The sequence below is a fragment of the Phodopus roborovskii genome, unplaced genomic scaffold, assembly GCF_943737965.1.
Source record: "Phodopus roborovskii unplaced genomic scaffold, PHOROB, whole genome shotgun sequence".
Lineage (NCBI taxonomy): Eukaryota > Metazoa > Chordata > Mammalia > Rodentia > Cricetidae > Phodopus > Phodopus roborovskii.
The window spans coordinates 1,522,906-1,546,869 of record NW_026125540.1 but is presented as its reverse complement, the minus strand read 5'-3'; positions in this window follow the sequence as shown (position 1 = coordinate 1,546,869).

Sequence of the window (23,964 nt, the reverse complement as noted above, 5' to 3'; positions counted from 1 at the left end):
CAAATGACCCGTTTGAAACAACTAGCACACAAAACAGTTTGGCTGAGTAACCTGCTGTGGGTATGTTACAGCAGCTTTTGTGGTACAAACTAGCATGAATTATCATAAGGGGAGCGCCTTTCTAAAGCCATGCCCTAATGATGTGGGTTTGGAAAGGGGCTCAGAAATGTCCTTAGTCTTGTTCCAACCTTATGTAGGCCACTTCAACACTTTGTGTATGTAGGGGTCTGATAATGTATTTTACAATATAGAAATGTCTATTCATTGCATGTTTCTTTAAATTTCAAGATATCTGTTTAATAAAGGCCTTAATTACCTAGTGCTGACAAGTCATTACCTTGTCAGGAGAATAATATTTATAGTATTTTGAGGTTTTTAAACCTTTCTTAAAAGAAACTATATGAAAAATTTAATTTGTCAAGGATTTTATTAAAGAAATTCTATTTGGTTCAAACATTTTTTCCTTTAGTTTTCCAAGAGAGAGTTTCCCTGTAGCTTTGGAGGCTTGCCTGGAACTATCTCTTGGAGAACAGGATGGTCTTGAACTCACAGAGATCAGCCTGCCTTTGCCTCATGATTGCTGGGATTAAAGGCATGTGCTACCACCACCCAGCTCATGTTTTAATCTTAATTTCTGAAACTTATTCTCGATGCTTAAATGAACAAAATAGTGTATAAATGCTCTTGTTCTCATAAAAAAAAGTTAAATGCATACACATACATACACACACTCAAATGAAACTTCATCGTGGATCTCTGAATTTGGTTCTATTATATACTTGATAAATTCTCTGTCATGATAATTGGAGCCTATTCCCTATGGTGGGATGCTGTGCTTAGACTTAACGCAGCAGGAGAAGCTTCCTACTGTTCCAACTTAATGTCCCAGACTTTGTTGAATTTCCATGGGAGCCCTTACTGCTTGAGAAAAGTAGCTGAGGTATTGGGCTGGGGGAGAGAGAAAGGGGCAGGGGGAGGGGTAGAAAGGAGAACTTTAGTTGGAATGTAAAATGAAATTAAACAACAAATAAATAAAAAAAAACTTCACTATGACAATATTAGTCAATACAATTACAAAATAATCTTCTTGTTTGCATATGACTTATAGAAATTACTACTGTCATTTGCAAATTTCTGTTCTATGTGTTTATTATAACTAAGTTCATTTAAATGCTATGATTGTATGCATATTTAGATGCTAATTTATATGTGTTCTTTGTATACCTATGCCTTATTTTTACTAAATTTAAATTCTATAACCTGCCCCAATATTTTTGACTTACATTTATTCTTTCTGAAATTTATTCTAAAGAACATCAATGTTTCCCATTTTTACCTTTTTGGTATTCCCCAGCCAATTCTAACATAGCTTTACATTTCCTATGCCTGGAATCCACAATCTCCTCTGAGTAATATATTTTCCATCCCTTTTTAATCATAACCAAAAGTTGTTCTTAAATATAACACTTCATTGCACCCTTGCCATTGCAAATATTTATTACCTTCAATATCACAACATTAAACAGGACACCATAGACTTGGTTATGAATGCATTTCATATATTGTTGTAGTTTTAATTTTTATACCTATTCTTTCATAACAGTTTATGCTTGTCAATAACTTATGCAAATGTTCTGTATTTCCGCAACAAAAAATTACTGACAAAATATTTTTTTACTAAATTCATAAATGTATATTCACTATTATATAATTATATAGCAGGAAAGTTGTTTTGGTGAGATGAAAATTAGTACAAATGATTCCATAAAAAAGTAGAGAACACCTATAAAAGTTTTGATTATAAATTAAAATTTCATACACATATACTTACCTTTATATAAAAAAATCATATTTAAGTACATGCATTCTTGCTTCTTATCATATGTATATACATATATATTATAATGAAACGTCATTATAAAAGTTTTATTTGATTTTTTATGTTAATATTATAATAATGGGACCACTTTTTATTATTTCCTCATCAAGGCAAAAAAAAAAAAAAACACACACACACACACAGGCTTGCATTAATATTGGAGTTTAGAATAGGAAGTGGGTGGTAATAAACAAGATGGAATGATACACCAAATTCTCTTCCATTGAAACACATGTCATTAAATATTTACTATCTATTTTGTTGCATTTTTATTATTCATATTCTTCTGAAGCGTTGGCATGTGTTTCCTTGATGTTTTGGGCATGAATCTATGATTTAAAAGTCACATTTATGACTCTCTGAATTAATTGCTTGAAACATATTCTAATTCTGCTGTATGACAGAAGCACAGTAGGGGATATTAATCAAATTCATGATTATATATATAAAAGAGGAACTTCATCTCCATGAATAATTTCCTGTATTAATGCTGCCTTACTTCAAAATATTAGTTATGTTTCCTGATGGAATAACTGTCTAACTCAAATTATTTATAAAACATATTATTGGGCAGTGACTGTGGCATTTTTATTGCATTATGTCTAGGATTACAATGTTAGCCTCAGTCAATTTAGTTCTGTCAGTGTATGGGCTAACAAGTAATTATTTTTCTGGATGGTCACTGGTCAAGCCACAGTTATTTTTGAAACATATCATGTCAAAACAATCAGAATTTAGAAGACTAATAGAAAATATTATGATGATTATTTTTAAAACCTAAAATCTGAAATTAAAACAAATGGAAGCAATTGGGACTAAAGAGAATTCTTAAGAGTTTAGAGCACATGGTGGGTTTTCAGACCTGTCAGTAACTCCCATTCAAAGGGATCTTCGGGTTCTGCACATAGCAGGTATCCACACAGTGCATGTATACTTATGCAGGCATAATCTCATATATATTGATTATGATAAATAAATATTATATAAATGAATATTGGAAAGCCAGTAAAGCAAATAAAGGATGAAAGAGAGATTGGCAAAATGCTGAGAAGTTCATTTTGGGGGTCCTACAGCACAAAAGGACAAACTCCATCACAATCACTGACCTCTACATGTGTAACATGAAATGCTTATACATGTGTGCTCACACACATACACATGCATACAATTAATAAATGTATTTTTTAATGAAAGGTCTGTTCTTTTCTGTTGCTATTACGATTAAAAGCAACTTGAGGAGAAAGGGTTTGATTCCACTTTCAGATAACAGTTCTTCGCTAGTACAAATCAGGGTAGGTTATCAAGTACAAACTAAAGTAGAAACAGTGTAGAAATTTTGCTTACAGGCTTTGCTCTCTCTGGTATGCTTAATTTTGTATCTTACATAGCCCAGGACTACCTACATGGGCATAGTTATGTGCAAAGTGGGGTAGACCCTACCACACCAGTCATCAATTAAGACAATGCCCCATGTACTTGCCTGAGATAACTCACCTGACTTTTCCTCTTTGCAGATGGTTCTAATTTACATCAATTGAACACCAACAACTACAATCCACAGCTCTTGGGAAGCTATGTAGGTGAAAATGGATACCCTAAAAGGGACACTTGTATTGCCCTGGGAAGGAAAATTGGATGAGATCATGGTAAACTAGAGGCAAAAGGGTCAGTAAATGGGAGTAGATGGGGAAGAGAACATGAGGGAACTGGATGGTCTGTTGAGGGAGGGAGGCAAGGGAGAGGATGACCAAGGAAAGAGATACCTTGATAGAGAGAGCCACTGTGGGGGTTAGGGTTAGCTCCAAAACAAGCTAGTTCATGAACCTAGGAAAAGTCCTTATCCCATTGACCGAGACCCCACAAAGAGATCAAGCCAAGCAATTGTCACCCACATTCAGAGGGCCTATTGGGGTCCCATGCAGGCTTTCCAGATGTATGTCCAGAGTCCATGAGCTCCCACTAGTTAAGATCAGCTGTCTGTGATTTCCCCATCATTATCTTGACCTCCCTTGCTCATATGATCCCTTTCCTTCTCTTAAACTTAAATCCAGGAACTCATTCCAGTGACTGGCTGTGGATCACTGCTTCTGTTTCCATCACTTAATGGATGTAGGTTCTATGACCGGGTAGTCACTAATTTGATTACAGGGGCAGGCCAGTTCAGGCACCCTAGCCACTATTGCTAGGTGTCTTAGCTGAGATCACTCTTGTGGTTTCCTGGGAATTTCCCTAACATCAGGTTTCTCCCTACTCCATAATGATTCCTTCCATTAAGATACCCCTTTAATTTGTCTTTTCTCTCCCTCTCACAATTCTGCAATCTTTTCCTTCATGTTCCCATCCCTATAATCTCACTTCCAACCCTCTCCCAGATTACCCAGGAGAACTTAATTGGTTCCACTTACTGGGGCCCACTGTGTGTGTCCCTCTTAGGGTCTTCCTTTCTGTACTTACTCATAAGTAAATATTAGACTCAAAGCAGATGATAACCAGGCTACAATATAGAACCCCAGAGAATTTTCCCCTTACTATTAAGAGTATTCCATTGACAGTTCATATCAACAAGTATCCATGTTTTGTGCCTTGCTTGCCAGGAGCCTGAATGAAATTTGATCTAAGACAAGGTATATTTTATTCCTATCCTGAGTCTTCATCTGGTTACTAGAGACCCTGTGTCACCAGGAGATACTGTGAGTCTCCCCAGGTACCAGCTTTTGTGCTATTAATGCAAATTATTTTACCTGTCTCAAACAGGACATGCATACATGCAGACAGGCAAGCAGGTGCACATGTGCACACACACACACACACACACACACACACACACACATAAACACAGAGGAGATAAGCTTGATGTGAAGCCCCTCTGTAATCATAAGTTTAGGATGGATCACTACTCAGATATCCCACCCTCCAGATTCTGAAAATGCACTTCAAAGCTTAATAGTCTTTAAAGCAATTAGAAATTATCAATATGTACTTAAACTAGTACATATCTAACCAGGAGTAACTTTGATTTATTTATATTTCTCAATTGTGTGGGAAACATGAACTGTATCTATGCAAACATATAGATTATAAAACTCCTATATCTTTCTGATTTGCTGTGAAGATCAGTCATAGATAGGACTGTCTGGTTCTATATACTAAGCAACATTTCTTGTGTTACTGGACATCAGCAAAAGTCCTAGAACCTAGTAGAAAAACACTCTATAAGTAAGTCTTCAGAATATATATAACCCTAACCCTAACCCTATATATATGAAATATATATATATATTCCCCCTTTCTCCACCTAGATACTGTCATATAGCATTCCCTGTTCTTCCTTCAATTTAGTGGATTCCCCTCTCATTATATATTCTTTCTGTCCCAAGGATAATCCTTTACCATATGTAGATCCTCCTACTATCTTTTCATAGATCCACCCTCTACCAGTTATTACATATATTCCAGGAATGATAATTTCTGTGTCAAGGATAAGCTGGGCATTCTATGCTATTATTGAAATCAAGTCAAACAGCTGCCACTTGCTTTTATAATGCAAGCGTGTTCCTGTTTTTAGTTTGTTTTTGTTTGTTTTGTTTTGTTTGTTTGTTTTCCAAAATTTCTCCACACTATTCCAAGTTTCCTACATGAAGGAAGTAAAAGCAAAAGCAGCACCGAGATCATCTTACTTATATGACCATGTTGCCACCTGATGTACAAAAGGAAGTAAGCACAGGATAAAGGCTGAGAAGAGGATGTTCTGGAACAAGTAGTAGAAAAAAAAAAAAAAAAAAAAACAACCTAGTAACAATAGGGTGTGTAATTTGAATGTTGTGCAAGGGTTATACTTATTACCAAAATAGATGGTTTGCTGGTTCCTTTTTTTTTGTTTAACCCAAAAGAATACAGATTCCAGAGAGACAAGACTTTAATAAAAAGCTTTCTTTCCCTTAGATGCAGAAATTAAATTTCTATGCACAAGTTTTACACAGTTAGTTCAGCATGAAATAGGGTTTTATAAACTTATCTGCAAACACAGGGCGAGGATGACTGATAGATTTTCAGTGGTTGAAATCCAGGAATGGTGAATACATACGAAGTTATTGAAAGTCATTGCATTAATTTAGTGGCTAGTAAAAAGAGCCAAATGTAAATGTGTGAGCATTCAAAGTAGATTTTTTTCAACCACTTACATGTTGTCAAGTCCAACCCCCAGATAATTAGACATTGATGTAACAAAATGCACATTCATATCATTAACAGTCACAGAAATATCACAGAAAAGTAGATATGATATTGGATTTGAATTCTGGCAAATTTTGAGTAGTCTCCATTCTGCATCAAGCTGACCAATTTAGCAGGAAGCTGAATTCACTTCTCAGGGACCTATCTTCATATAAACAACTTTGAGAAAGATTTAGAGAAGGCTACAAGTCCATTAGATGAGGCAGTGAAAAGCTCATTTAAGAAGATCAATCAAGAAATAATTAGCCTGAGGGTATTTGAAAGTGAAAGAGCTTGTCTGGGATTAGAGAAGACAAAGAGAGGGTCAAGGTTCCTTATAATGCCCTCATCTAAAAAAAAAAAAAAAATTGACACTTGTTCCAAAGAATATGGTGTTTATGTCATACTAAAATTTAAGTTCCCATCATTTCACTTTCTTTTTGTAACAAAAACAAAAATGAGCTCTTTTTTTATGTTCTAAATTATGTCAATAAGTAGCATGACATATTGTTATGAAGTCCATCATTTTACATGAGAAAAGAAGCTAAGAAATGAAATGAACAGTAGCTTAAATTTTTTATAACATTTACAAATGAGAAGTGAACTTATTTAACAAAAGGTTTAAATCTAACCTAATAGACAGTGAAGATTTATGTATGTATATATGTGTGTATCTTTGCATACACACACACACACACACACACACACACACACACACACATATATATATATATATATATATATATATATATATATATAGTATTTATTTAGATCCAAAGATTTTTAGCATCTGAACAAAAATTATTTAAATATAAGCATATTTGGCATCATTTCAAGTTATTATACATCAGTGGATTTCAAGCCATTCTTTTCCTATCTTTTAATTTTTTTACTTTTTATTCTTTTTTATTTCTTATCTTTTGTTTCTTTCTTTCTACCATAATTTTGAGTTCTTTATTCACTTGTTCTAATTTGTATCATTCCACTTTTTTATAAACAAATACGAAGTTAAATACTGCATAATCCACTATACAATATCACTTTGACATTCACTGGTAATATATTAAACAAACTTAGATGATTGATTCTCTTTTGTATTATGGATGTTTGCCTTTCAAATGATAGTTGTGATGGAAGAGGAAATATAAGGAAGACATATTTTAGTGATGAATTTTGTTCCTAAACTTCCATGTATCTGAAGAAACTTGAACATCTTCTCTAACACATTTTCAGAGTTTTTCTAATCTATTGTATCAAAATCTATTGGATCAAAAATCTATTGGAACAAAAATTTTAAATTTGAATTAGCTTGTTCTTTTTTTTTAACACTCAGAAATTATTTGGTGACAGGTTTAATGTTTATACATATTGACCACATTTGCTTTTATTGTTGATGTACAGCTTTCTGACTAAAAGTAAAAGGTATATGTATTTCATGTATTCTACATTTTAGTGGCAATAAATCACCATACTCAAGTACCAGTATTGAGAGAATTACATGGAACATGTGGTCATTATGCAACTGTGTGTTACTATCTATAACAATATGATCAAAAGGAGTCATTGTGTTTAATAGCAGAGTGATGGAGTACACAAAAGCACAAGTAGTGAAATCTAAAAATGGTAATGGAGTATGTCTTGGAGTTACTCATATGAAGAGGGATAAATTAAAATTGCGTAAAGAAAGTGTCTTGGTTAAGGTTTCTATTGTCATTGTAAATCTTATGAAAAACACATTTTCAGAGATGTAGGCCATTATCCTCATGGTGGGACATGGTGGCATTTTGGCAGACATGGTGCTAGAGAAGTAGTCCTGTGTCTTCGATCTTATCTCCCTGACAGCAGGTAGTGGTCTGTTCACTGAGCATGGCATGAACATATGAGACCTCAAAGCCTACCCTCACAGTAACACACTTCCCATCAAAACTACACCTACTCTAACAAGGCCACACCTAATAGTGCCACTCCCTTTGAGGGTCATTTTTTTTTTCAAACCACCACAGAAATCAAAGCATGAGAATATACCAGTGATTGCACAGACCAGGCAGGATGACAAGGGAAAACAAACAGAAAGAAAGACTCAAGAAATTAGTTGAAAACATAAAAATCCATTACCTACCTTAAAAAAACAACATTGTGTTCTTATTTGATGTAAATAAAATATAAAAATGCAATAAAAGACACTATTACATAACATTAGGCAGTGATAGCTATTGTTTCTAAGGAACAAGTCCATAATTCCATCTCCTGCGCTCTGTTGTGCGAAGTGCTGGGCTCAGATTTTGCAAACTGCTTTCTACTTTCTGATGTAAAAACTTATCTAAAACAGAGTCTGAAGTGATTCAGAACTCTAAGGAAAGGACTATTTTTACTTCCCTTTAGCTTTCTGTAACTCCCCAAAGATCTTAGAACTCTGTTCCAGCTTCAGCAGCGTCCTCTTCTCTTTCCCCTCCAGCTTTCTCTTCCTTCACGATGTCTAGCCTTACCTTTTCTCTCAAATGATATGCTCTTTTTGAATTTCAGAGTTGTAGTAGGTTTTGCCCTTTTTCTACAAAATTCCCTTCCTGCTGTCCTGGTTAATCACTTCCACCTTCAGTTGTGTCTTTTAGCTTCACTGTTTGTAACTACAACCTGCTATCACATCTCATGTACTTTAGCCCACTTATTCTTTCTCTAACCTCTAAATGCATAATAACCAAATGTTAATGAAATTTAATTTGTAAAAATGCCTGATATAGTAGCTAACAGCCAAATTAAAAAAAAATAAAATTAACCATGTAATACTACTTAAAAATTTTGTAACCAAATTCTGTTTAATTTTCCTGTTGTTGGCATATTTTTGACAATGTCAATTATTATAATTATTTCTTTTATTTAAGACCAGAATTAATATTTAAATTTTTTAAACTTGATAAAAAATTTTGAACTGCTTAATATTTTTATTTTGTTTTTGTTTACTTTAGTTGTAAATCTCTAAAATTTTAAATTTCTGTTATAAATATTTCTGAAAATACAAATGGCTCTGAGCTCCATATAAAACTGTTTTCAGTGGCATTGATACATCATGCTAACATAATCTAGAAACCAAAGTTATTGCAGGAGGAATTTTTGAAGATTAATTTATTGTAATAAGTTGTAATAATGTATTAAAATGAATTTAATAAACTTGTTAACACAATATCTTATAATGTAGTTATAAATTAGTTTTTAAATAGCATGCTTTCAGTTTGATTGGTACCTCATTCATGCACTATCATTTCTTGTTAAAATTTACAGTGCAATACAAAATGCAGATGTTGAGCTTTCATGGACAAAGAAATGTTAAGTAGCTGATTGATATTAAATAAAGCACAGTATTCTCATTAAATAAATCAGTAAACTCTTATTTGATAAGTAATCTGGTATTCTTTATTTCAAACTAAAATAGCATTAGAGTAATTGATAAACTGTATTATTAACATATTATATTAAATAATTTATATTTATGTTGTATTATTTTACTTTTTAGCAAGTTGTAATAATAACCATTAAACTGCACTTCTATAATGATTTTGAAAAAACTAAAACTGACTACTTTATGGTAGAATTATTTAGAATAATGAAACTGGACTGATTTACTAGAATAATTTATCATTGTTTGAACCATGAACTATGTGCCTAGCAGTGCACACACATACATACTCACAGGTATGCCATATCCACTTATGAATTTAATGATATGTTGAAAGTAACAATGTCTCTTTTACATCTGTGACACAACAGTATGATGATAGGACATGATGACATTCAGCATTAGGAAATATATGTATCAGAATAAAACACTTTCTGGTCATTAATGGGGGACACTTGCCTGAAAGAAATTATGTGATGACTTTACACCTGGATTGTCTCCTGAAATCCACTTCCTCTCATTATGATGATCCTTATTAAAACTTTGCTTAGACTTTCCCACCTTTCATAATTTTATCTAAAAATGTAACAAAATAAATTGACAACGTTTTATTGAGTTATTGTTCTCATTCCAACTGACTTCTCAGACTCTTGCTTAAAGTAACTCATACATGGTTATAACAGGAGAAAATGTAGAAACTGTTCATGGCAATAGAACTCATAATGACAAAAAAATCTAGTTACAAATGAAATGTTATATAAATGCCCACTTTGTTTACAAAGGAGAGGAGTAGAGCATTGCAAAAGTTACATAATTGAATATTATTGTTGTATGCAACTGATTACAAGTTATGTATGTATGTATGTATACATATAATATTAGAAAGTCCCCTTTGTTATTGGTTTGGAGGATTTGTTTGTGTGTAGTGTGCCTTTTGCCTGTGACAGTAAGTAAGAGAAAACTTGGCCTCATTTAGATTTATCTGGAAGGAGGTAAAGAAAATAGAAGTAGAGAAAGATCCAAACCTTAAGATTCTCTTTCTAGTGGCCTGTTTTATCTATATAAACAGCATTTCTTTAAAAAAATATACAATATGTAAACATTTGGTAATTTTATACATGCAATACTAAATTGTTCAATATATGTTGAGCAATGTATACAATGTATTTTAATCATTTTCTCCCAACTCATCCCTTAACATTTCTCAGATGCATCCACATTCCCACACTTCTTCCCCTATTTTTACCTTGCATCTTTTGCTTTGTATTGGGTTTAAGCCTATCAAGTCCAGACACTCATTAGCATGAGAACATCCACTGGAGCATAGCTGACCTATCAGAAACTGCACACTTAAAGAAAATTGACAGTTAATTGATCTCAATGAAGGGATAATAACTCATGATTCCCTCTCACTTCAACTGAAGTGTTGATTGCTTCAGGGCTCATGTAGAATACCTGTCATGTCCAGAAGACAGAGGTCCACTCTGATCTTCTTTGACATCTGGATATTACAAACTTCTTTCCCCTCTTCATCCATTGTCAGATCAGATGAAGAGCGATTTAATGATGTCTCTTTGCCAACTGAGCTCTCAGCAAACACTTAAATTCTCTGAAGTTTGTTCAGTTGTTAGTTCCTGAGTTTATCAGCATCCAATTCTCAAAGATATTTCTCTGATGAGAAATGAGAGCTAAATCTTCTCATGGTTAAACAACCTCTCAAAATTGGTGATCGAATTTTTAAACAAGTGAGCTTTTAAAAAACACTTGACATATAAAATGCAAATGCAGGGTACTATATGAAGTCATAGATATCATCAAGGAACACACAGAAGACTACTAAAAACTTTTATCCAGTCACTGAGACCTGAAATTAATCCTTATTCCAGATATAGAAATGTATATGATAAGCCTATTGTCTTTCCAAAATTGTGATTTCAAATGCTGAAGTCTATTTTCATTTTATGGCTTTAAACGTATGTACACTGATATATGCTATAAATTTTCTATAAATTTCTTGTTCATGGAACAATCAAAAAAATTTAAATGGACAGAACCTCGCGTAAAATTAGATATTATGTATAGTATAGAATAACAACCTATGTCCGATTATTAAAAAAATTGAAAATAATTTCTGTTATTTTATCAGTATACATAGATTTTTGGATTCTATTTTTGAGACAGGGTTTCTCCGTATAGCTTTGTAGACCAGACTGGCCTTGAACTCATGGAGATCTGCCTGCACTTGCCTCTGGATTGCTGGGATTAAAAGTGAGCACCAACACATACTGGCTTAGATTTATTATTCATGTCATTTGAAAAAATATTATAATTTAAAAGTATTAATCATGAAGTAATATTAATATAAAATCTAGAATCAGTGCCAAAACTCTTAACATATACAAGTGATTGAAATACCCTGTTAACTCTTGAAATACACATTATTTTCATAGCATGCTATTGGCAAATTGTTTTTTCCTCATCTTCTCTTTCTCATCCTTCTCTCTACATTCACTGCCCCCCCACTTCCCATGTACAATGGGTGACTTGTCCATTCCCCCTTCTGTGAGAGACAATATATGAATCTCTTAGACTATACCTTGTATCTTAGTTCCTCTGTTGGTGTGAATTATAGGATGGTGATCCTTTCATCTAGGTCTAAAATCCATATATGAGCAAGTACATACCATGAACCTTTTTTTGGTGACTGGGTTACCTCATTCAGGATGGTTTCTTCAAGTGCCTCCACTTGCTGGCGAATTTCAAGAAATCTATTATTTTTTTTTTTTTTTTTTTTTTTTTGCAGGGTAGTATTCCATTGTGTAGATGTGCCACATCTTCTTTATTTCATTCTTCAGTTGAGGGGCAACTAGGTTGCTTCCAGGCTCTTGCTATTACAAATAATGCTGATATGAACATAGTTAAGCACATGTCTTTGTGGCATGGATGTGGATCATTTAGGTATATGCCTACGAGGGGGATGGCAGGATCCTGTGGTAAGCAAATTCTCTTTTTTCCTGAGGAACCACCATACTGATTTACAAAATGGCTGTAGAAGTTTGCACTCCCACCAGCAGTGGAGGAGTGTTCCTCTTTCTCCACATCCTCTAGCATGAGTTGTCATTGGTGTTTCTAATTCTAACCATTCTGGCAAGAGTAAGATGGTATCTCAAAATTGTTTTGATTTGCATTTCCCTGATAGCTAAGGATGTTGAGCACTTTCTTAAGTGTCTTTCAGCTTTTTTTTTTTTTTTTTTTTTATTTCCTCTATTGAGAATTCTTTCTTCAGTTCAGTACACCATTTTTTAATAGGATTATTTGGTGCTTTGTTGACTAGTTTCTTGAGTTCTTTGTATATTTTGGAGAGCAACCCTTTGTCAGGTGTAGGATTGTTGAAAATCCTATCCCAGTCTGTGGGCTGCCGTTTGGTCTTGTCCACTGTGTCCTTTGCCTTACTGAATCTTTGAAGTTTGAGGAGGTCCCATTTATTTATTGTTGATCTCAGAGTCTATGCTCCTGGAGTTATGTTCAGGAAGCTATATACCAATTTATTCAGCAATGCCCTACATTCTCTTCTAAGAGGTTCAGTGTATCTGGATTTATGTTGATGTCTTTGATCCATTTGGACTTGAGTTTTGTTCATGGTAATAGACATGGATCTATCTGCAGCCTTTTATACACCATCATCCAGTAGTGCCAGCACCATTTGTTGAAGATGCTTTCCTCCCCCCCCCCCGATTGTATACTTTTAGATATTTTGTTGAAAATTAGGTATTCATTGTTGTGTGGGTTTATATCAGGATTTTTGATTCAATTCCATTGGTCTACCTGACTATTTTTGTGCCTATTGACTGTTTTCAGAAATATAGCTCTATAGTATAGCTTAAAGTCAGGTATGGTGAGGCCTCCTGAAGTTCTTTTATTTTACAGGATTGTTTTGGCTATCCTGGGTCTTTTGTTTTTCCATATAAAGTTGATTATTATCCTTTCAGTGAAGAGTTTTGCAGGGATTTTAATGGGGATTGCATTGAATCTATAGATGGCATTTGGCAAGATTGCCATGTTTACTATGTTTATCCTACCTATCCAAGGACAACGGAGATCTTTCAATTTTCTGGGATCTTCTTTAATTTCTTTCTTTAAAGTCACAAAGTTCTTATTATATAGGTCTTTCCCTTGTTTGGGAAGCATTACCCCAAGATACTTTATGTTTTTTGTGGCTATTATATTTCTCTGATTTCTTTCTCAGCCTCTTTGTCATCTGAATAAAGTAGGGCTACTGATTTTTTTTTTTTTTTTTTTGAGTTTATCTTGTATCCTCCAAGTTTACTGAAGTTGTTTGTCAGCTCTAGGAGTTCTCTGCTAGAATTTATTGGGTTGCTTATGCATTTAGAGACAGTTTGACTTCTTCCTTTCCAATTTAGATCCCCTTGATCTCCTTTTGTTATCGTATAACTTTAGCTAGAACTTCAAGTGCGATATTGAAGAGATATGGAGAGAGAAGGCAGCCTTATCATCTTCCTGATTTTAGAGGAATCGCCTTAAGCTTCTCTTCATTCAGTTTGATGTTGGCTATTGGTTTGCTGTATATTGCTCTTATTATGTTTAGGTATGTTCCTGTTCTCCCTGACCTCTCCAAGACCTTTATCATGAAAGGGTGTTGAATTTTGTCGAAGGCTTTTTAGTATCTAGGGAGATGATCATATGGTTTTTCTTTTTCACTTTGTTTATATGGTGGGTCACGTTGATAGATTTTCATATGTTAAATAATCCCTGCAATACAGGGATGAAGGCTACTTTGTCATGGTGGATGATTTCTCTACTGTATGCTTGTACTCAGTTTGCCAGTAGTTTATTGAGTATTTTTGCATCAATGTTCATCAGGGATATTGGTCTGTGGTTTTCTTTCTTAGTTGTCTTTGTGATACTTGGGTACCAAGGTGATTGTGGGCTCAAAGAAAGAGTTTGGTAATGAACCTTCTGTTTATATTGTGTGGAATAATTTGAGGAGTATTGGTATTAGTTCTTCCTTGAATTTCTCATAAGACTCTGCATGAAGCCATCTGGCCCTGGCGTTTTTTTGGTGGGAAGGCTTTTGATGACTGCTTCTATTTCATTGTGGATTATATGTCTAATTATGTTGTTTGTCTGTTCTTGACTTAATTTTGGTAAGTGATAGTTATCCAGAAATTTGTCCATTTCCTTTGAATTTTCAATTTTTGTGGAATAGAGATTTTCAAAGTGCGACCTGAAAGTTGTCTGGATTTCCTCTGTGTCCGTTTTTATGTTCCCGTTTGTTTTGATTTTATTAATGTTCTCTCTCTGCTTTTTCGTTAGTTTGGATAAAGGTTTGTCTATCTTGTTGATTTTCTCAGAAAACCAACTATTTGTTGCATTGATTTTTTTTTTTTTTGTATTGTTTTCCTGTTTCTATTTTGTTGATTTCAGCCCTCAAATTGATTATTTCCTGGCATCGACATCTCCACGGTGAGTTTGCTTCTTTTTCTACTAAGGCTTTCAGTTGTGCTGTTAATTCTCTAATGTGATTATCTTCTGTTTTCTTCATATGGGCACTTAGTGCAATGAAGTTCCCTCATTACACTGCATTCTAGGTGTCCCATAAGTTCAGATATGTTGTGCCCCCACTCTCGTTGAATTTTATAAAGTCCTTAATTTCTTTCTTTATTTCTTCTTAGACCCAGAAGTGGTGCAATTGCACATTGTTTAGTTTCCATGATTTTGTAGGTTTTCGGCTATTTGTGTTGATGTTGAATTCCAATTTTAAAGCATAGTGGTCTGATAAGCTACAGGGGACGATTCCATTTCTCTTGTATCTCTTGACGTTTGTTATGCCACCTACTATGTGGTCAATTTTAGAAAAGGTTCTATGTGGAACAGAGAAGAAGGTATGTTCTTTGTGTTTGGATGGAATGTTCTATAGATGTCTGTTAAATCAAGTTGAGACATAACTTCTGATAGTTCTTGGTTTTCTTTTTGAGTTTCTGATTGGTGATCCTCTCTAATGGTGAGAGTAATGTGTTGGAGTCTCTCACACTGTCTCAGGTTTTATGTGAGGTTTCAGTTTTAGTAGCGTTTCTTTTACAAATGTGGGTGCCTTTGTATTAGGGGCATAGATGTTCAGAACTGAGACTTGGTGTTGATGGATTTCTTTTGCGATGAATATGAAATGACCATCTTCAACTTGTTTGATTAATTTTGGTTTGAATTCTAACTTGTTAGATAATAGGATAGCCACACTTGCTTTCTTCTTGGTTCCATTTGATTGGAATATCTTTTCCTAACCCTTTACCCTGAGGTATTTTCTCTCTTTGAAGCTTAGATGCGTTTCTTGTATGCAGCAGAATGATGGATTCTGTCTTCGTATCCATTCTGTTAGCCTGTGACTTTTTATAGGTGAGTTAAGACCATTAATGTTGAGGGTAAGTAAGTAACATTGATTGTTAATGCTTGTTTGTTTTAGATTTGTTGTTGGCAGTGGTATTGTAAATATATTTTTTTTCCTGCTTTACCCTTGCTTTCTGGTGTAGTCGGAATATCTGTTGCCTACATCTTTGTGAGTGTAGTTAACTTCCTTGGGTTGTAGTTTTCCTTCTAAAACTTTCCTTTGGCTGGATTTGTAGATACATATTGGGAAAATCAGGCTTTGTCATTAAATATCTTGATTTCTATGTCTATAGTTATTGAGATTTTTGCTGAGTATAGTAGCTCTGGCTGGCATCTGTGGACTTTTTGTACTTGTAGAACATCTATCCAGGACCTTCTGGCCTTGAGGGTTTCCATGGTGAAGTCAGGTGTAATTTTGATAGGTCTGCCTTTATATGTTACCTGTCCTTTTTCCTTAGCTGCTCTTAATATTATTTCTTTATTCTGTATGTTAGGTGTTTTGATTATTACATATCGATGGGTCTTTTTTCTTTTGTCCAGTCTATTTAGTGTTTGATATGCTTTTTGTACTTTCATTGCATGAGTTTCTTGGGAAATTTTCCTCGATGATTTTGTTGAATATGTTTTCGGCACTTTTGAGCTGGGCTTCCTCTATGCCTATTATTCTTAGGTTTGTCCTTTTCCTGGTGTCCCACATTTCCTGGATGTTTTGTGTTAAGGATTTGTTGGAATTATGATTTTCTTTGGTCAATATATCTATTTTCTTTAGTTTATATTCCGCGCCTGAGATTCTCTTTTCCATCTCTTGAATTCTGTTGGTTATGCTTGCATCTGTAGTTCCTGAATGTTTCACCAGTTTTTTTTCTATTTCCAGCATTCCTTCAGTTTGTGTTGTCTTTTTTTTTTTTTTTCTCTATTTCAAGTTTTCAAGTCTTGAATCATTTCCTTCACCTGCGTATTTATTTTTTTCTTGGGTTTCAGTACTTTCTTTACTTTCCTTAAGAAATTTTTTCATTTCTTCCATTTTTTTTTTTCTTCCATTTCTTTAAGGGATTTTCTCACATCTCCATTGAGGGCCTCTATCATTTTTATGATGATAATTTTTAAGTTGTTCCCTTCTGCTTCATCTGCTTTGTTGTGTTCTGGTCTAGTTGGTGTAAATTCCCTTGATTCTGGTGGTGTCATGTTTGTCTTTCTGTTATTAGGTGTTTTCTTGTATTGCTGTCTTCCCATAGCTTCTTCCAGTAGGTGTTGGTGGGGTCTCTCCCTCTCTCTATGGTGCTTCCAGGGTGGGCTTAGGTGGGTCATAGTTTCAATGTCTGCAGCTCTGGGTGGTTCAAGCTCTCTAGGAGATCTCTCCACAGGCAGTGGCCCGGCGATGGGGTCCATGATCAGGCTCCAGCAGAAGACTGGCAATGGGGTCAAAGATCCCAAAGGCTGGGACTCAGGATGTTCCTTGTGCCTATAAGCAGATCTAGCCTGGGCCTGGCACTCTCCAGCTGAGGCCTCCTTTGCAGAGTCCCTGAGATTGGGGTCGAGGATCCTGCAGGCAGGAACTCAGAGTGGTCCTGCAGAGCTAGGCAGATCTCTGGGAGGGGCTTGGAAATCCAGTAGAGGACTAGAGGTGGGGGTCAGAGACCAGGCAGGTGGGAATTATGGGTGGTCCTTCATAGATATGCAGGTCTTGTGTGTCCAGAGCTGCTCCCAGAAGTTCCCTGAAGGTGTCTGGAATGTTGGCTTCACCCTTTGTTCCAGTGCTCAATCAGAGGGATGGGACAATGGGCAGAGTAGGGCACAGGGTAGGGGGAGTGAAGGCTCTCAGTGAGGAAGGTGTGGGGGGTTGTATCAGAGCTCCGAGAGCACTCTCCGTGGGGACAGGACAGAGGGGTAGGGGGCTCTGGGCCAACCCAGGGAATTTCTGGGTGAGGGTGTAGAGGAGAGTCCACCTGATTTGGTCTCAGACTCACCTTTAGCCAAGGTCTGGCAATAGGGGACAAAGGCTGGGCTGATACTCAGGCGGTTTCAGCATTGATAGGTGGATGTAGCTGGGAGCTAGCACTCTCCAGCTGATGCCTCTTTAGCAGAGGCCCTGCAATGGTGGTCCTTTGTAAATTTTTACAATAAACAAATAAGTACACAATTTATAAACCCTTTCTCAATATGACAAATTTATACTTTGAAAGATGGGGATGAATAGCATATATCTCAGTAAGTTCCTAAAGCTTTATTAGTATCTCTTTAATATAAAACTTATAATGCTACAGACAGAAGATATGATTATTATCAATCAGTGAAAATAAATTAAAATATTACTGAAGAAAACTAAAAATAAAAGCAATTGCTTTAATGGCTAAAATATGTAAAATATAGCTCTTCTATATGTTATTATGCCTTTTACCCCAATGTTTATTTTATGTCTCAGATAATATTAATAGGTACAGTTCTGTGTATGAGTATACAATGTTATAATATATCTGCAGTGAGATAGTCCTTCTTTGGCACTGACCACGCCCATTGGGGGTGGAGCCATGGGCAGAAGTGACCTGTGGAAGGAGTTCAGAGAGAGAGCCAGGAAAAGCTCTCTTCCTGGTGTGACTCGGACAGGAGAGCATTGGGTTGAATTTCCTGGTGTTCATCTGTCTAGGTTGTAAGTTATTTTTCCCTGAATAAACAGCTATTCGGCCAATTTGTTTATCCTGATCCTTATTTAACTGCCATATCTGGTGTCAAAAGCAGGATTAGGATTTTCATGGGACCTGGGTTTCACCCAGGCAGCAGACGCCGCTCCCCTCCCCCACCTTCCACAAAGGGCAGGGTTTAACCAGGTGGACTCACCACAGCTTTGGGACATTTGCCTCTTCCTTACAGCAAAAGAGATCTTTGCCACTAAAGCAGACCTGAGAAGGCACTCACCGCTTCTCATATTTTGCCCATTTATGCACTGCACTTTACATTCACGCAGATCTGCTAGGCACCCGCCCTGCTTGTGCGTTTTCCTGCCCTTAGTCTTGTGTTCCAACAATTCTATAAGTCTCCTTTTAACAAAATTTTGCTTGGCATAGTTTGATAAGAGCTATTCTACAGGGACCAGAATCAGAAGGATCGTCTGCTGCTGAATAATATTTGGCAGTACACTTCCGGGCAGAACCAGGATCAGACGGGCCTCGACGGCTAGGCGCCATTTGTGGTATACCTCCAGGCATAACTACCACAAGCTGAGATCTACAACTAAAAGCATCAAAATTCCAGGACAGATAAGAGTTACACAGAGAAACCCTGTCTCAGGAAATAAAAAAATAAAAAGAAAAAAAAAAACAAACAAACAAAAAAAAAAACAGAGTAATAATAAAGCCACGCAAAGATGAAAAGCTCAGAGAGAATCTGGTTACTGCATGCTATTATGTTGTCTCTACATTGTTTGACTGCTAAGAAAATAACAACTGATAAAGGAAATACTGCTGCATTAATTCAATTTATATATTTTAAAAATGCTTTGACTCAAAAATTTAAGTCTAGGGACAAGTTACTGGGGAAAAGGATTTCTATTTTTGTTTCCACAGAAAATGAAAAGCTGTGGATTCTTTCCAGACTAATGTTGTTTGAGCAAGCCAGACTGCCTGAAACGGATTACCAGGCAATCCTTCATTCAAAACAGCTGAACAAAGCAGCCTTGCAGACTACAGCCAAGATTTCTGCGTCTTCTTAGGATTCCCCCATGACAGCACCCTTTACCAGCAGGAAGTAGTTTGGAAAGAACAATGCCCAAATTCCCAAATATTGTTTATAAATGTTTGTTTTCATTTATATGAGGTTGGTTATAAATGGTTAATGACCACAACCAATCTCTTTTTAAAGGTAAAAAGGGGATTATGGTATAGACACAAATACTTCATTTTGGAATGGATTTTTATTTATTGATACAATTTAAGGTCAATTTTGTGATATCTATATTTCTCTTGTTTAGGTATTGTGTTTATATAGCTCATTTAAAAATGTAATATATTATTTTGTACAGATTATAGATAGTTATCTATAATAGTCAAAACTTATAGTTAAGTTAGTTAGGTTTTCTAGATATACAGAGATGTATTTGAGATGGATAGGCATTCTTCAAACCTTTCAAAGATCTACAGAATATGGCATTTAAAATGGTTTAGGGTTTTTTTGACAATGAAACATAATTGTTCCTGGCAACACCACCTGTGTCAGAAAGAAAGATAAACATTGAAGAAACTCATTATGGAGTTTACTTACAATATGTTAAGACTAGCCATTTGGACAAGATACTGCTCTTGTCTGGACTGTTTGACTTTATGCTGTATAAACTGGACATGCAGGGCCCACAGAAAAGTGACTGCTGATTCGAGATGGACATTGCTACAACGGTCCTACTTCATGGAAGAGTCTGCCAGACAGTCCACAGGACACAGAGAAAAGTTACTGATAAACTGCCAATACAAGAAGACAGTTTAAAGTTTCCTGCTTTACTAAAGAGTTTGCCAGACACACTATGGCCTATGGGCTGAAATAGAAGATTACAGAAGAACTTCAGGTGACTGCAAGGCAAGATATCTCTGTCATTTCTAGAGTTTATAGACTATCCTTCTGTGGTCTTTGAAGGAGTTAAAGAAAGATAGTTGTAATTTTCCTTAGTAAGGATTAAAGATAAGTTACAATAAGTTACATAGACTTTGGACACACAAAGATAGGATAGACGATGGAATATTTTCTTAAATCTTGCTAAATGTTAATGGACTAAATATTGTTAACTGTGAGTCTTATTTGATAACTGTTGTGTTATATATTTTGCTATGTTAAGGTTAAAACCCTTTTTTTAAATTGAGACAGAAAAGAGGAGATGATGGGAGATGTCATTCTTTATATGTTTCTCATACTGGTTAATAATAAAGCACTGTTGGCCAATAGGAAAGGAAGATAGGAGGGACTAGGAGACAAGGAGGAAATAGGAAGTGGAGAGGAGGAGTCAAGATGGAGAGTCTGGAGAGAGCAGCATGCGGCAGCCGGCTCCGGGTAAGAAGACCACATGGAAATACATAGATTAACACAAATGAGTTAATACTTAAAACAAATCTAGCCGATAAGAAAGTAGTAACTGGCCAACAGGATTATATCAAATACAGAGTCTCACTGTGTTAATTGAAGCTGGCACGGCAGCAGGACAAGACCAGTGGCTGCAGGCGGAAAAACCGTACTCGTTACAATATATCAATATAACAATTAGTATTATTATGTTACTTTACTCATGGTGTGTGTGTGTGTGTGTGTGTGTGTGTGTGTGTGTGTGTGTGTTAATTACCTTGGGATAGAACAAATTTTGGCTGGTTCAATGAACTTAACAAACACTGCTAAGTCACATTTTTTTTCAAAGCCATGGAAACCAATTTAAGGAATTTTTCTTCTTATTTGTTGCTGTGCATTTCTGTGTAAGAGTCATTCTGAGAGGATGAGATGTAATTTCAGTGTAAATTTGAAATTTGATTTGTGTTTCCATAATGACTAGTGGTTCTGAATATTTTTTTCATGTATTTATTTGTTCCCTGCATCTTATCTTTTGGGATTGCTTGTCATTTTCATTTGTCTATCAATGGAGGGAATCCAAATACACATAGCCATTGCAGAAATCAGTAGTCATATATCTTAAGAAACCTTAAAAAATGAAAGAAAAGAATTTCACAACAATCAGGTATGTCTCCTGTATTAATAATTCCAAAGGAATTGCAAGTCCACATAGTAGATAGAAATGTGTTCACCCACATAGTACTATTTACAGTAGCTAAGATATAGAACCAGCTCTGGAGCCTCTCCAGAGATGAAGGGGTTAAAAAACTGGATGCATATACACTCAGTTTTTATGCAGCCATGAAGATAAAAGTAGATGGAACAGGGTAACATTATATTTAGCAAAACGAACAGACTGAGAAGACAGACATTCATGTTTCCTTTCATTTGTAGAACCTAGGAAAATATGTCTATGCCTAATCAATACAAAGGGAAGTCATTTGCAAAAAAAAAAAAAATAAATAATTGGGCTGGAAAGATGGCTCAGCCATTAAAGGCTAGGCTCACAACCAAAAATATAAAAATAAAGAATTGTTAGAGAGTTTAGGGGTGAATAAAAAGAGATAATTATTATTAACTTACATATCATATATTTCAACTTAAATGCCATTATAATGCTTTGTATAATGGACATATGCCTATATATTTGAGCATTTCCCATACACATATAGTATGCTCTTTACCATATCACTCCCATTTTATCATATCCAATTCCTCCCTAACACCCCCACCATTTCCTTCCAATTAAATTCCATATTTCATTTTCCCATAGTGTTTACTTAGTGTTCCTTATATTCGTTTAGGTTCAGGGTTGTAATGGGGCAAGGATGAACTCTGAGAAGCTACATCCTTGAATAAAACAAACTTTTTCTACCTTAGTGGACATCAGCTGCCAATAGTGCTTAGGAAGTAAACTTGCTGCACATTTATTCTGTTCCATTGGTAGGCTTTTCCCTGGATTGATTTTGTATAGCACTCATGCATGCTGTCATAACTAGTGTTAATTCATATGTGAAAATACTGGTTGTGTCTGGAAAACAGAAGTTAATTGTCATTCACCCCTTCTGATTTTCTGTGTCTACTTCTGCAATGGTCCATAATCCTTCAGATGAGGTTGTATGACATAGTGTTTCATTTACAACTGGGTATCTTGCATTGAGCAGATGTGGGTCTCTGTATTAATGGCATGTATTGAAAAAGAAGCATCTCTGATGAGGCTGATACATTAATTAATATTTGTGTTTAGCACTTATTCATTAGAAGTCGGTTTAACATTTTGTCCACTTCATAGACCACTAGTAGGTTTTCCCCTGGAGCCTATAATCTTTCTAGCTACAGGCTTTTCAAACTCTGTAACAGTTGCCGGTATGGTTCCATATTGTGTAGAGGATCTTAAAATCATCCAGAATGAGACTGGTAACTTACAAACTAATTTTGACACTACTAAAGGAGCTCTTACGACCAAAAGCCATAAAGTTGATTGCTTTTCTTTCTAAGCAGAACACACAGAGCTTTCTAGTTCTGTGTTAGCTAGCCAATAGGTTTGAGACTCCTTCCAGGTAAGAGCCCCTAGTCCTGTCATCACCCTAACAACAACCACCTGGCTACCTCCTCGCCAACATTCCTGCTTCTACTCCAATTCCCTAAGAACTTTGAAACCTATACAACTCCTCCACATGTGAAGCCCACTTCTGCTGTGATACCAGAACTCTTTACAATCAGGTGAGCTTGATATCCACAGTAGAGTCATCTATGTGAATCCTCTAACACTATGCAATTGTTGACCATTGGATCACAAACTATATCTAGCTCTAGCTGAACTGATATGACTTATGATATTCCATCCATCACCATTCAGTTATGCCAAGACTGAACCCCAAGGAATATTCAGCTGGAATTTAATCCAAAAGCTGTAGAAACAGGAAAAAAAGATCCAAAATTGAAAACAGATATCCATATGAAGACCTAGTACCAATGACCTATCATCAACTGTCTAGGTTCATTTGGAAAATACAAACAGCAAGACCAATGTTGTACTCCAGAAATCATTCCTCTTAAAATTATCTGTGAGAAAAGCAATTTTGGTAATGCACAAGACAATGATTTCAAAGAGGCAATATAAATGTGCCAATGGGGGAGGGAGGGAGGGAGAGGGAACTGGGATCGACATGTAAAATAATAAAAAAAAAAAAAAAAACGCTTTGACTCCAAAATTTAAGTTGAAGAACAAGTTACTGGGGAAAAGTATTTCTATTTTTGTTTCCACAGAAAATGAAAAGATGTGGATTCCTTCCAGACTAATGTGGTTTGATCACACCAGACCGCCTGAAACAGAGTACAAGCTGATCCTACATTCCAAACAGCTGGACAAAACAGCCCTACAGACTACAGCTAGGATATCTGAATCTTCTTCGAATCCCCCAAGACAGCGCCCTTACCAGCAGGAAGTAGTTTGGAAAGAACGACGCCCAAATTCCCAAATATTGTGTATAAATGTTTG